The sequence below is a fragment of the Eublepharis macularius genome, chromosome 1 (assembly GCF_028583425.1).
Source record: "Eublepharis macularius isolate TG4126 chromosome 1, MPM_Emac_v1.0, whole genome shotgun sequence".
Lineage (NCBI taxonomy): Eukaryota > Metazoa > Chordata > Lepidosauria > Squamata > Eublepharidae > Eublepharis > Eublepharis macularius.
In genome coordinates this window covers 224,377,680-224,391,624 of record NC_072790.1, presented here as the reverse complement: position 1 = coordinate 224,391,624, position 13,945 = coordinate 224,377,680, and positions in this window count along the sequence as shown.

The window sequence follows — 13,945 nt, the reverse complement described above, 5'->3', positions numbered from 1 at the left end:
TTACTACTATATAATATCTGTTCCTAGAAGTATGATCCTACTGGGTAGGTCTGTGTTGTTTAATAATATAGTCTTAGAAGTGCTTATACTCTCTTTCAGCATTTCTTCAACTCTGTTTTGGATTTCTGCTGGCTTTAAATCTTTGCAAATTTGCATTATCCACCCTATTAAATTTGTATTGACATTTGTATTGAAATTGACTCTACTAATTCAGGGTGTGTAATCTGCCTTGAGTCTCAGTGAGAAAGGCGGACTGTAAGTCACATACATAAAATAAAAAATAATGTAAACAAAGAGGATGTATTTGAAAGCTTGGACAATACTGAACATTGTGTGGTCCAATGCAAAATTTGCTGTTCTGTTTGGCTGGTATTAACCTAAGAGTCTTTTGGTATTAACCTAACCTAGAAGTCTGGTTGTGTGTGCTTCATCTCAACACTAGACAAGAGGCAATTTAAAGTGTGAATACATTTATATGAATAAACACCAACAAATGAGCAAGGATTACTAAGTTTTTTTCTAGAAAACTTGGCAAACTATAGGAAAACCTACCATTTGTTTAGACCAGATTCACTATATTATAAGCACAAGAGCAGAATGCCTGCATGCAGCTTTGTTCCTAGGGGCTTCCCATCTATAACCAGAATCTTTAGTGTTCTTTACCTTGAGTTCTGCAAGCAATTCTTGACTAGCTGGCAGACGTGTGAGTTGGTTCTCCTGTAATTAGACTCTGAGAGGGAGGAAGCTGAGCTTGGATTCTGTAGGACAATTTTTGTTTCTAGCATTTCACCTTTGTTTCTAGCATTTTCCCCTCCAACTGTTAATTTAGAAAAGAACAGGTGTCCTGTCAAATATACTGCCCCCTCTTGTTTCTCTGACTGGCTTGCATACAGTACATAGAAGTGTAAGAGCTTGAAAAAGTTTGGCATTCCCCCAAGGATGGTATTATTTTAATAGAGGGAAAATCACAGCAGAGGAGAATGGGAGAGTATGTAGGGAAAGTGTTCAGGCCTAAGCAGTGTCTGAGAAGAGAAGAGATCTGGCAGAATCATAGAGCTGGAAGGGATCCGGAGAGACACCTAGGCTGCTGCTCCCACCTGAGTCATGATATCCTCTCCCTAAAGCGTCTCTGATTGGCGTCTGACCCCCACTCTTAAGATACTTCCTAGGTCACCCAAGGGAGGAAGGCCCTCTGTTTTGATCAGCACAGGAACATGACTAACATTTGCACTAAAGGGACTGAGGTGCTACAGCTGCCATGCTCGATAAGATCCGTAAATGAGGAGGAATTGGCCTTAGTCAGTTGAGGTGAGAAATTCAAGTTGTGCTACAGGAATCTAGAAAGGAGAAAGCTGCAGGAACTGGTAAGAGGCAAGAAGTACATGAGCCAGACTTTAAGCAAAAGAAATAGAAAGGAAATGGTGGCGGTAATAATATCTTGATTGTGCTTAGGAAAGATGCCCATTGGTCTCAGGGGTCATGGCTGGGGGAGGTAGCCTCACTGGATCCAGCCAGTGCTTCCCCTGCTCCGGCATGTTGTTACCCACAGCTGCAGATCAGTTGCCCTGGAGGGCTAATAAACAGGATACAGAGGCCAAAGCTTCCCTCAGTGTTGTCTCCTAGCAGTTTCAGCAGTTTAAGCTTTTGATGGACCTTTCCTCCATGAATATGCCTAATCCCTATGTTCATGGCCATCACTGCATCCACAGGTACTAATAATAACATAATAACACTTGATTTATATATTGTCCTTCAGCACAACTTAATGCCACACTCAGGGCAGTTTACAACGTATGTTATTATTATCCCCACAACAACCACCTTGTGAAGTGGATGGGGCTGATATAGCTCTGGAAGAGCTGCAACCAATCCAAGGTCACCCAGCTGGCTTCGAGTGGAGGAGTGGGAAATCAAACCCAGTTCTCCAGATTAGAGTCCTGCGGCTCTTAGCTACTACACCAAACTGTTAGGTTTCAAAGTTTAATTACTTGTTAAGCATAAGAACATAAGCAAAGCCATGTTGGATCAGGCCAGTGGCCCATCCAGTCCAACATTCTGTCACACACAGTGGCTAGAAATCCAGTGCCATCTAAAGGACTGTCAGTGAGGCCAGGACACCAGAAGCCCTCCCACTGCCTTCCTTCCAGCACCAAGACACAGAGCACCACCTCCCCACAAAGAGAATACCATCTATCTCCTGTGGCTAATAGCCACTGATGGACCTCTGCTCCATATATTTGTCCAGTCCCCTCTTGAAGCTGGCAATGCTTGTAGCTGCCACCACCTCCTGTGGCAACGAATTCCATGTGTTTATCACCCTTTGTGTAAAGTAGTATTTTCTTCTATCTGTTCTAACCCGACTGCTCAATAATTTCATAGAGTGCCCACGAGTTCTTGTATTGTGAGAAAGGGAGAAAAACACATCTTTCTCGACCTTCTCTAACCCGTGCATTATCTTGTAAACCTCTATCATGTCTCCCCTCAGTCGTCTTTTCTCCAGGCTAAAGAGCCCCAAGCGCCTCAATCTTTCCTCATAGGGAAAGTGTTCCAACCCTTTAATCATTTTAGTTGCCCTTCTCTGTACTTTTTCCAGTGCTATGATATCTTTTTTAAGGTGTGGCGACCAGAACTGTACACAGTACTCCAAATGAGGCCTCACCATCGATTTATACAGAGGCATTATGATACCGGCTGATTTGTTTTCAATCCCTTTCCTAATAACCCCTAGCATAGCATTAGCTTTTTTTATGGCAGTCGCACACTGTGCTGACGTTTTTAGTGAGTTATCTATCATGACTCCAAGATCTCTCTCTTGGTCAGTCTCCGCCAGTTCAGACCCCATCAACTTGTATTTATATTTTGGATTTTTGGTTCCAATGTGCATTACTTTGCACTTGGCTACATTGAACCTCATTTGCCACATGGATGCCCACTCTTCTAGCCTCGACAGATCCCTTTGGAGTGCCTCACAATCCTCTCTGGCTTTCACCACCCTGAACAATTTCGTGTCATCTGCAAATTTAGCCACTTCACTGCTTAATCCCAATTCCAAATCATTAATAAACAAGTTAAAAAGCATTGGACCCAATACCGACCCCTGTGGCACCCCACTGCTCACCATCCTCTACTGTGAGAAGTGCCCGTTTATGCTCACTCTCTGTTTCCTATTAATTAGCCAGTTTTCGATCCACAAGAGGACTTGGCCCTTTATCCCATAGCTTTATCCCATAGCTTTATCCCATAGCTACTGAGCTTACTTAGGAGCCTTTGAGTAAGATTCAGGTCCAGTAGCACCTAGAGACCAACTTGATTTCCAAGGTGTGAGCTTTCAAGAGTCAAAGCTCCCTTCGTCAAATACATGAAGTAGAAGGGAGCTTTGACTCTTGAAATCTAAGGTGCTACTGGACCTGAAACCTGCTCTTCTAGTGCAGACCAACATGGCCACCCATCTGGAACTATCTTGTCATGTAAAGCACTTCCTTTTGTTCAACCTGAATCTATTGTCTCCAAGTTCTAGTATTGTGGGAGAGGAAGAAAAAGTTCCTTCTACCTATTTTTTTCTCTCCACATAATTTTTAAACCTCTGTCATGTCCCCCCCCCCTTCCTCACCGGAAAGGGTGGTGGTCGTGAAGGTGTCAAAGATAACATGGCCGCACTCAGATGTTGGGAGCAGAACCTTGCTACAGAGCACCCTCTGCTGGGTAGAAACCCAGACTGCAGCTACGTTTTCAACACCCTCCAGACCAGAGTTTTGCCATCTTCTGGGCATGGAGCAATGGTCACTAGGGATGGGGGGGGAGGTATTTGTGAATGTCCTGCATCGTGCAGAGGGGTTGGATTAGATGACCCTGGATATCCCTTTCAACCCTATGATTCTATGATTCTAATGAATAAAGCATACCAGAAGAAATTAGGGCGCTCCTAACTATGGGCTTTGATGTCTCACATGGCAGCAAGCTCCATTATATTATTGATAGGACTTCAAGATGTTCTGGACCTGCAGTCAGTCATTCACCTTGGGTAAATAATACTTCTCCCAGGGATAATACTTTGCCTGGCACACAGCAGCATATGTGAGTAAAAAGGGGTCTCTCTCATTCATGGGAGCTTTGCCATTAACAGGAATGGAGCATGGATTGCTGTTCACCTACCTTTGTTCTCCATAATTTGCATTGCATTGTTTTTAGAGTGGCTGAGAAGCTCCGACTATTCCTTTCTATTTCCACCTCCCTAAGTACCCACATGACAAGGTTAACAGTTCTTCAGTCACTGCCAGATCCTTGTGCAAACTGGTTTGATAGCTCCGCCTTCCACTGCATCTAATGAAAGATGCCCCCTTCCTCTTATGAATTCAGCTAAGGTGCCTGGTTCTGTAAGTGCTTGGCCATTCTGAAGTAAGTTGCATTTTCCTTAGATGATTTGCTTTTGGAATAACATTCACTCCATACTGATTTTCAGGATCACAAAAACCAGAGGGTGAGATTAGTAATAAAGTAGCTGGTTAAGTTGCTTTTGACTGTCAGAGTTTCAAGCTATGGCATGCTGTATGTCTTACCTGAATTGGACATTTCCACTATAGTCCAGAGGCTATGCTTGCTGCATGCATAGGATGCCTTATTCTCTTTTGTAAATAAGGCAACATTCTGCAGATTTCCCATTATACATGAGAAACATTTCCAATCTTCAAAGAGAGTGGGGAAGCTCATCCACACATGAGAGTACTGAATTTTCACAGCTTTGGACTGGGCAGCATTTTCTGGTTCTGCGTGTATTGCCCTGACCTCTGATCGTCTGCCTAAAATTTGCTCTCTGTCCTCTAAGAAGCCATTACTTCCACACTCATCTTCCCTAATTAAAATATCCCTGAGGGAAAACTAACACTCCACCCCCATCTCCCACTATGCAGCTCAAACGGGCCTCTGTCTAAAGAAGAAACTCCGCTCCCTTCGGCTTCTCTGCATAGCTAAGAGGCAGCAATTGGTACCTTGGACAGCGAATGGAGCTCCTCTTAACTCTCATTCACACTTCCTGGCACTGGAGAGCCAGAAGGGCAAGAATATCCTGTTGGATGATCTGGATTCGTTCTTTAGCTCACACTGGCAATTTCCAGTGTGCAGACACTTTTCAACCAGAGCCAAGGATCAGCAGGAATCAACTCCATTCCTGGGCAGTTTGATTTGAGGGCATTTTTTCCTGGTGAACACACATGTACACTCATGCAAAAGTAGCTTATGGCAGGGTCTCAGGCAGAGAAAGGTTTTGCCTCAAACCTGCTCTCGCCCAGATCCTTTAACCTGAGATGCCAGGGATCGAAACGGGGATTTTCTACATGCAAAGCATGTATTCTACCATGGATTGTAATGGATGGCCTGGATTATAATGGATCCTCTCAGCCAATGAATCTGCTCTTCTTAGTTCTGGATACTAAAGCTGTTTGAGGTACAGATATTGAACACACACTCGAAGCTGCCTTATTCTGAATTTAACTATTGGGTCCATCAAGGTCAGTATTGTCTACTCAGACTGGCAGCGGCTCTCCAGGGTCTCAGGTAGAGGTCTTTCATGTTACCTACTACCTAGTCCTTCTAACTGGAGATGCCAGGGATTGAACCTGGGAAGTTCTGCATGCAAAGCAGAGGGGCTTCCACTGAGCCATGGCCACAGCCCCCGTGAAACCTCTTTGAGGCCTTCCTAATTAGAAACCCACTTACAACAATAGCACACATTTTAAGTTCATGACTAGATTTCTATGTAGGGTTTGGATACTCATGCTGGGTATACTCATGCTGGGCATACTCATGTTTGGATACTCATGCTGGGAAGAATGTAGATAGGCTGCCAGGAGCACTTTGCCTGAGACCTCCTGTGTATTGCCTTTGCAGCACGGTTCGAGCCACTGTCCAGGGCCAAGAGACTGCAGAGTATCTCCTGACCAAGAAGCCCTACCAAACAACACCAGTGTACTGTGTTCTGTCAACAAAGGGCTATAGAGAAGTGTTGGCTCATTGGCTACCATTGAAATCTTCATAGAATCATAGAGTTGGAAGGAGTCTTGCAGACCATCTAGTCCAACCCCGTGTCCGATGCAGGAACAGCCTAAAGCATCCCTGACAAGTATTCGTTCAGATGCTCCTTGAAGACTGCCAATGAGGTGGAATCCACCCCATCCCAAGGCAGCTGATTCTCCTGCTGAATTACTCCTAATGTGAAGTTTTTTCTAACATGTAGCCAGTACCTTCCCTCCTGTAGTTTAAACTCATTGTTTTGAGTCCTATCCTCTGTAGCCAACAGGAACAGCTACCCTCCTCTAAGTGACAGCCTATACTTAGAGAGAAATTATGTCTCCCCTCAACCTCCACTTCTCCAGCTGAACATTTCTAGGTCTCAGCTCACTCAGTCTTTCCTTCTAGGGATTGGTCTCCAGCCCCTGATCATCCTAGTTGCTCTCCTCTGTACCCATTTGTTTGTCCACATCTTTTTAAAAACGAGGCCTCCAGAACTGCACACGATACTCTAAGTGGGGCCTGATCAATGCAGTATATAGCGGGACAATGACATCCTGTGATTTGGATATTATGCCTTTGTTAATACACTCCAAGGTTGTGTTTGCTTTTTCTGCTGCTGCATCACACTGACTGCTCATATTTAACTTCCCATCCACCTGCATCCCAAGATCTTGTTCACACACACACTGCTACCCAGAAGTGTATCCCTCATCCGGTATGTATGCTTTGCATTTTTGTTATTCTGGTGGATAACCTGGCACTTATCCATGTTAAATCACATCTTTTCCAGTGTATTCAGATTTTGTTGAACTCTGTCCCTGTCTTCAAGGGTGTTTGCTACTCTGCAAATGTAATGAGCAAACTGAGACAAAGTAGGCATTGAGCCTTTCTGCCTTCTGTCAGAGTTTCTCCATTTTGAGCTTTGGCCTCTCTGACAACTGCCCTACAGTGCCTAGCTAATCCTACTATTCTTTGGCTGCATTTCCTTCCCCCCATTTCTTAAACATCTTTTTCCTTCTTAGCCCATCACAGAGCTCTCTGTTCATGCACATTGGCTTCTTAGATCCTCTACTGCATTTCCATCTTGCTGGAATGGTGATAGATTGAGTCTGCAAGAACTTTTCTCTTAGGAGAGCCCACCCCTTATTCGCTCCTTTCCCTTCCAGCATTCTTGTCCATGGAATAACTCTCATCATATCTCTTATGTTTATTAAAGTTTGCCTTACTAAGATCTAACCTGAACATCTGACTACAAACTCCCTTGGTACCCCACAGAAAAAGGAACTCAAGGAGGATGCGATCACTTCTCCCGAAGGTTCCCACCACCTTTATCCCATCAACCAACTCTTTCTTGTTGGTTAATATCAAGTCCAGTATGGCTGAGCCCCTCATCGCTTCCTCCACCATTTGAGAAAGGAAATTGTCGGTCAGGCAGGTCAGGAAGTTATGTGAGCCTGGGCATTTAGCAGTTGGTCTCCCAGTACACATCAGGGAAACTGAAGTCTCCCATAACTACAAGGTCATGTTTCTTAGATACCCTATTAAGCTGCTCATGGAGGACAGAATCCACCTCCTCTCCTTAGTCAGGCAGTCTGAAGCAGACCCCAGCCACACTACTGCTCACCCTTACCTCCCTTATCTTCACCCAGACGCTTTCCCCTGGGTTTTCCTGACAATGAAGTCCTTTCCTCACATACAGACCACTCCACCTCCTCTACGACACTTCCTGTTCTTCTTGAATAACTCATACCCATCCTCTACTGTATTCCAGTCATGGAAATCATCCCACCAAGACTCTGTAAGGCCTACTAAGTAACATTTGTCCATCTACATTAGTAGATCAAGTTCCTCCTTCCTATTGCCAAAGGTTTGGTTATTGGTATGTAGGCAGCAGAAGCCCTGCAACATTCCCCCTCTTTGACGGGGTCTTCCCAAGTAGACCTCTGCTATTTGCTCTCCTTCTTCCCCGAAGTTACTATGCCAGTGGTCTCCATTCCCCTGTGATGTCAATTTAAAGCCCTCCCAAGGAATCTCCCCAGGTCCTTCAAAACATGTTCTTCCCTGTCTTTGATAGGTGGAGTCCATCACATGCAAGCAGGCCATCTTCAAGAAAATGTAGGCCATGGTTCCAGAATCCAAATGGCTCCTGCTGGCACCATGAACGCAGCCAGCAGTTCACCTCCATAATCATCTGTTCTCATTGTATTTCTTTTCTTCTGACTGGCAAGATAGAAGAGAATACCACCTGTGCCCGAATTCCTTTCAGTTGCCTCCCGAGGACTTCAGTCACCCCTAATCTATTTAGTGGTGTTCGCGGCTGTGTCATTTGTTCCCACGTGGACCATCACAAATGGGTAATGGTCTGTTGGTTTGACTAACTTGGCCATCTGATCTGGGATATCCTTGCTCTTCACCCCTGGCAAGCAACACACCTTTCAGGCTGTAGGGTCAGGCTCCTGGACATTTGGTGATCCATACCCTTTAGCAGAGTCACCAATCACCAAGACTTTCCTTTTCCTTCTAATGTTATTTGCTTGGAGCTCCATGGCACCCCTACTCGTTCTTTCTGGTCCTTGTACATCTGTCAGTGATTCTGTCACTTCTTGTACATTTTCCAATGATTCGGTCATGTCAGCAATGGCTTGGCATTGATTTCTCAGCTCCGTTGGCACTGAATGCCATCTTGCTCTGTGCTTTCTGACTCGTGCTGTTGATCCCTGAAGAGGTTCATTAGGAAAATATTCCCTTTTATTGTCCCTTCCACTACTCTCCCCTTTCCAGGGCCTGAAGACTTTTGTTGATGAAATCTTCTCCTTCAGTCTCTTGAAGGGTACCAATCCGCTCTTCCAGGCTCTTCACTTTTTCTTCCAGTAACACTATCAGCTTGCACTTACAACAAAAAGGCTTTAACATCTTTGGAAAAGAGCCACAAGTTCTCTTTGAAGGTATTTCAATAAGTAACTATCAGGGCTTTTTTTCAGCAGGAATGCAGTGGAACGGAGTGCCGGAACCTCTTGAAAATGGTCACATGGCTGGTGGCCCCGCCCCCTGATCTCCAGACAGAGGGGAGTTGAGATTGCCCTCCATGCCGAGGGTGATCTAAACTCCCCTCTGTCTGGAGATCAGGGGGTGGGGCCACCAGCCATGTGACTATTTTCTCCGAGGGCAACCCACTGAGTTCCACCACCTCTTTTCCCAGAAAAAAAGCCCTGGTAACAATCAAATACAGCTAAAAATACACATATTTGGCAGTGTATCCAGGAGTTGGGGGCAATGGTTGTCTTGTTGCCAGTATAATTTTCCCAGGGTGGCCAATGCTGAAAACAGGGGGCTGGACTAGTTGGACTCTTTAGTTTGATCTAGCAGGGCGTTTCTTCCAGATGCCTGCCCGTGGTTTGTCTTGAGCTGCAGCTCTTGATGAATACTGTTGCCTGCAAGACATCTCCTCTGGAGCTTCCTGGAACTCCACCCCTTACTGCTTCATTTCCTTGATGGCCTCAAAATCCTCTTACTATCGGAGCTGCCAAGGGCAATCCTGAGGTTTGCAAGGTCCCTAAAAGCTTTAGTCCCGCCTTGACAGCCCTACTTACTCTCCTTCCTACAGTAACATTCCAAGACCCTCATAATACTAAGGATATACTTGACTCCCCAGAGTTTTAGCCCACACCCCGTATTTGCTATGGTGGTAATCTCAATTACTCAGTGGCTGGATTAAATTCAGAAGTGTCTATGGAAGCAATAGCAGGCATGTTCAGAGGCAAGCAAATGAACTAACTGGTCCCATCTCTCTTTTCCTCACACACCCTCAAGGTCTTTTGAGGCCTGGAATGGTCACTGTGGTGGTTCCCTTGGCTACGAAGTCTTGGGAAAAAAACTTGCTCGTCTATCACAACTTGAGATTGGATGCCTGGGACCCTGAAGAAAGCAGGCAGAAGCCTGCTAGGGCAGATCTAAGTAGTGGATCTCACCTGGGCCTGGGTGCTAAAAGGCCAAGATATGCAAGCACACACCAAGTTATTTCCCCACTTCTTCCTCAGTATTAATGCAAGAGCTTGCTCTTTTTGAAACGTCTCGTTTTCATGGACCCTCCACAAATCCTGGTGCTGTGGGAATCACGTTTTTCAGCAAGGTGAAGGCCAGACTAGCTTCTAAGGCTGAGCAACGAGCGAGAGCAGGATGGATTAAATCAAGAGGATTTAGATGCTGGAAAGAGCATTTTTTCAATAGGGCCTTTTAAAAAAATCATTTTTGGAATTGCCTTGTTATAAATGTACAGACTGGACATGCATACTTGTTTGTTGCTAATAACCAATGGAAAACCGATTTCTTTGCAACCAAAGAATTACCCAGGAACATACTTGAAAACCTCTGGTCAGGCAGCTCACATGTATTTTTAATAAAGGATTTGTGCGTTCGCGGTTTTGAAAATAACCATTTATTTTTGCCTTGTGTTGTGCACATGTATAAATGATTAAACCACATAATTTGCTTGAAGATGAAATACCCAGAAACCTTCCAGAAGAAAGAGATGGAGTGAAATATTTGAACATATGAAGATACTTCATACTGATACGGTCTACCGCAGTATCATCTACTCTGACTGGCAGTGGCTTTCCAAGGTCACAAGCAGATCTTACCTACCGTCTGCTAGAGGTCCTTTAACTGAACATGGGACCATGTCTCTTCTTCATAGGGCAGAACATGTTTCTCTGTTGCCTGGAAAGTGGAGGGTGATCCCAATAAAATCCTCTGAGAGAGATGAGGAGGGGATTTTCTTCTCCTGTTTGTCTCTTCATGTGTCCCCCCCGCCCCCCGTTCCTTGTGGCTATTTCCCATTTTGATAAAAGCAAAAAAAAAAAAAAACCCTTAATAAATTAACCACAATAAATGTGAGAGGGGGAACCTAAGTGTGGAACACTGAGAGCAGATACAAGGTGTGGGGGGGTAGGTGGAAGAAAAGGCAGGAAGTGGCCCTTGAGACTTTGTGGTATCCTGGAGGGCGACATTTTGCAGGTGAGGGATTTTCCAACTGCACTCCCCCCTCCCCATGGTTCTATGTGGGTGGCCATCTTGTTCAGAAACTATTTTAAACCAGACTATTTATTAAGAGACCATTAGCACAACTGCTGTTCAATTTTATTTTTTACCACTGATTTTTATTCATCCTTGCTGAGAAACAGGTCTCTAAATTAATGAAGCCCCCAGACTTCTAGCATGCTTGGAAATAGGTTAGAGAGATTGGTGTGAGGAATTGCCCCAAATAGTGGCTGCACTTTTGTCTGCTCCTTCGCTAGCTTTTTCCTGGGCCACAGTCACATGTCAAATGCAATCTCCCCAATGTACACAATAGTGTAGAAGCCTGTATTGGTTCGGCCATAACCAAGTGGGGCCTCTGCTCAAACAGCCAGAGATATCAAGAGTCTTGGTCCCATTTTTCTTCCCCTTTTTGGGAAGCAGACTATATTTTATTGATTTTCTGCCCTTGAGAATCTTCGTCATATACTAAATTCCTGATGAAGGGCACATCACAGCTCATTGTGCCCTGGGTTCTTATTAAAAATCTCCCTCCCCAAGTTGGATGTTCTTGCATTGACTCATTTCAGGAGTCTTCCTACATCCTAAATCTGTTATCTAGAAAGGAAAATTATAGGACTGATTTCCGCCCCCCAAATTAATAGAATCCCATGCCATCTTTTGATGATCCGGAGAGATCTATGAACAAAAGCTGGCATCTTTCACTTTAAAAACTGGACTTCCAACCAAGTTGTTCATTTGCTGTGAACTCCAAGAACCCATACACACAACACATTAGTGGTTAAGAACATAGAAACTAGGAACCGATTATTTCATGTAATCTCTTTTGAGGATAGCAAAACAAAAGCTTTATTGTCATTGATAGCTATCTCAGGGAACCAATGGGAGAAACAGCTGAGAGAGCCAGAGACCGTTTATAATTCAGCCCCCGTGCACTGAGGAAGAATTTTAAGGAAAGATGTGGAAGAAATCAGGGCTGCCCGGTTCAAGTATATATTCTTCCATATTGTTTTTTTAAAGCTGCATCAGGGACTTTTAAAAAACATCTAATTCAAATAAGGCTTCTTGTTTCTGGATCCTCATTATTAGTAAAAAGTAATCAAAATCTTGATTTTTAAACCCCTTAGAAAGTCAGTTTTCTTATTCTTTATATTTATATCCTACTAATTCCAAAAAAAAGGGACAAACCTTATTTAACAAGCTATGTTTAAAAGTGAACATCAAGGGTAACTAAAACACGCCATTTTCATGGCATTTCCAATTGTTTGTTTCTAAAAAAGAGAAACATTCTCCTTTACAAAAACCAATGCCAACCTCAAGCAAATCTGCAGCCCCCTCACGATCAAGAAATCTGTCACTTGGAGCTTCTGACAGAAACTTCCCAGACCCACTCACCCAAACGGAGAAAAGTGTTGCCTCTCTCTGGATATGTGATTCTCTCAAATGAACAACAAAAAGATGCTTCGGACTTCATGTTGCAATATTAAAATCCTGTGAAGGTGATAGTTTAAGAGTGCTACTGTGTTGTTTTGAATTCTCCTTGACATAAATCTTGGAAGTATATCTTGGAAAGGGGAAGTCGAAACGGGCCTGGAAGTACCGCTCAACATCCTCTTTGGTTGGCGTCTCTTAACACCCCAGTGCTCTCTTCATTCCTGCTCCACAAGAGCGTCTCCCTTTGTACCATTTGGTTGAACCCTTTAAAAATCTGTTATTTACACATAAACACTATCTGCATTTCCCTCTCCACTTACAATAAACTCACTCAATCCACGCTATATTAGGAGTAAGGATGGCACACAAACTTGGCAGAAAAAGGCTTACAACTGGTTTTGAGAAAGTGTATCTGAGGCAAGGCCTGAGGTGAATAAGCTCTTTGTGGGAAGGTTCCTTGATTCCATAAGGCCATCAAATTATAAACGTTTCCAGTGGTATCTGGTGAATGTGAGGCTCAGAGCACAAGTTATCTAGTGGTTAGAGCAGTGCTTCGTAACTGGTGGTACACAAAGGCAGTCTAGGTGGGACGCAAGTTTTTCACAATAATTACTATGAATTTGCTCTCCCTCAATCCCCTTGTCCACCTGCAAGTGTGACATGCTGTCTCCTGGTGACCCTATCTGCTATGCATTATCCGTCTGTGACTTTTTGGCATGCTAGTAGTAATAATAGAATGCATGTAAATGTATAAATGCCCATCTCCAGAAAAAGTTGTGTGTGCGTGTTTCTATCATGGGCAGAACCCAGGTACTTTGATAAGAGAGATTAATGGGAAATAAGATAGGAAAGGTTTAGAACCACTGGGTTAGACTGTCAGAGTTGGACCTAAGAGATTTAGGTTTGAATTCCTACTCTGCCATGGAAGCTGAGTGGGTCAATCTCTCTCAGCCTAACCTACTTCATACGGTGGTTGTTGTGAGGATAAAATTGAAGATGAGGCACCAATGTTGTAAGCTGCTCTGCTCCCCACGGGGGAGTAAAGCAGGGTATAAATAAATAAATAAAGTTTTGGAAGCAGGGCCAGCACTCCTTCAGTCAGGATTACTTACTGCTTACAGGGACTAAGGACAAGAACCTTAAAGCTCATAAAAAGACAAACCCTCGCTCATGTCTCCTCAGAGACTGTCACTCTTCTGATACACACATGCACATGAGTACCCAAACACACAATGCCATGTAATGCCTGAAACTGAGGGAAGAGTTTCCTTCCATAAGGAGAATACTGTGTATTTTCCTGCTTGGACAAGCAGCAGTAGTAATTATTTCCTCCCACCTAAACATTGTTGGATTTCCTACCTTGTATGAAAATCTGCATGGTGACTTGCCAATCTCAACCCACTTGCAAAGCAACAGAGTTACACTCTTCTAAGCCTACAGGACTTAGAAAGATGTAACTCTGTTTCAGACT